The following is a 1,040-nucleotide window of genomic DNA, read 5'->3' on the forward strand; positions in this document are numbered from 1 at the left end:
AGACAGTCACAATGATAAATAGACAGTCACAATGATATATAGACAGTCACAATGATATATAGACAGTCACAATGATATATAGACAGTCACAATGACATATAGACAGTCACAATGATATATAGACAGTCACAATGACATATAGACAGCCACGATGGTATATAGACAATCACAATGATATATAGACAGTCACAATGATATATAGACAATCACAATGATATACCCCTATGTCAGAGGTCAACACATGCCACTGCAGACGTCAGAAGAGAGAGTGTATTCTAACAAAACTGGACACATCTCCACACATTACAATAAAACTCTGTCAAAACCTCTACAAAAGAAAACAACAAATCAAAGAACCAATGACTTCAGATTTCCCCCATCGAGAACGTCTCAAACCCGGCCACAAGAAGACCTTTCCCTCAGCTCCATACGTGACCACCGACATGTGAACTGAGTCGGCCAGCAGTTTACATTTCCTCTGACTTAATTTTCTCTCCCATAAATCTTTTCCTTCTGAGCTTATCCAGTCGCTGGACTTTGCTTCCCGGATGTTTCTACAATTTGGTCGCTTTAAACAAACGGGCTATCCTAGATGTCGGGGGTTTCCAGAAATCTCGACCTACACCAAAAGTGGGCATTGTCCTACCTATAGGAGAAGTTTGGTTTCATTGGTGTGTATATTTGTTTGGTTATAAAGAAACTGAAAAAGGGGCAAAAACTTTACCTTCGATTTTCTCAAAAACAGCATTTTTGGGGAATAGCCCTCTGGTGCTAAAAAGAGACCAATTTATATCACTCTGTCTCTTGCCATTCTGCCTGCCTGGGTTATGTTCGTTCCAACCAGGTTTCTGTGTCCTATATCAGATTCTGAAGTTTCCACGGACGAAACAAAACTCTAAGTAACTAAACAATCCCTGGGACATCCACACTCACCGTTAGGTTCCAGAGACGGTGTTTGAGAGTATCCTGTGACGGTGTTTGAGAGTATCCTGTGACGGTGTTTGAGAGTATCCTGTGACGGTGTTTGAGAGTATCCTGTG

The sequence above is a fragment of the Aplysia californica genome, unplaced genomic scaffold (genome assembly GCF_000002075.1).
Source record: "Aplysia californica isolate F4 #8 unplaced genomic scaffold, AplCal3.0 scaffold00680, whole genome shotgun sequence".
Lineage (NCBI taxonomy): Eukaryota > Metazoa > Mollusca > Gastropoda > Aplysiida > Aplysiidae > Aplysia > Aplysia californica.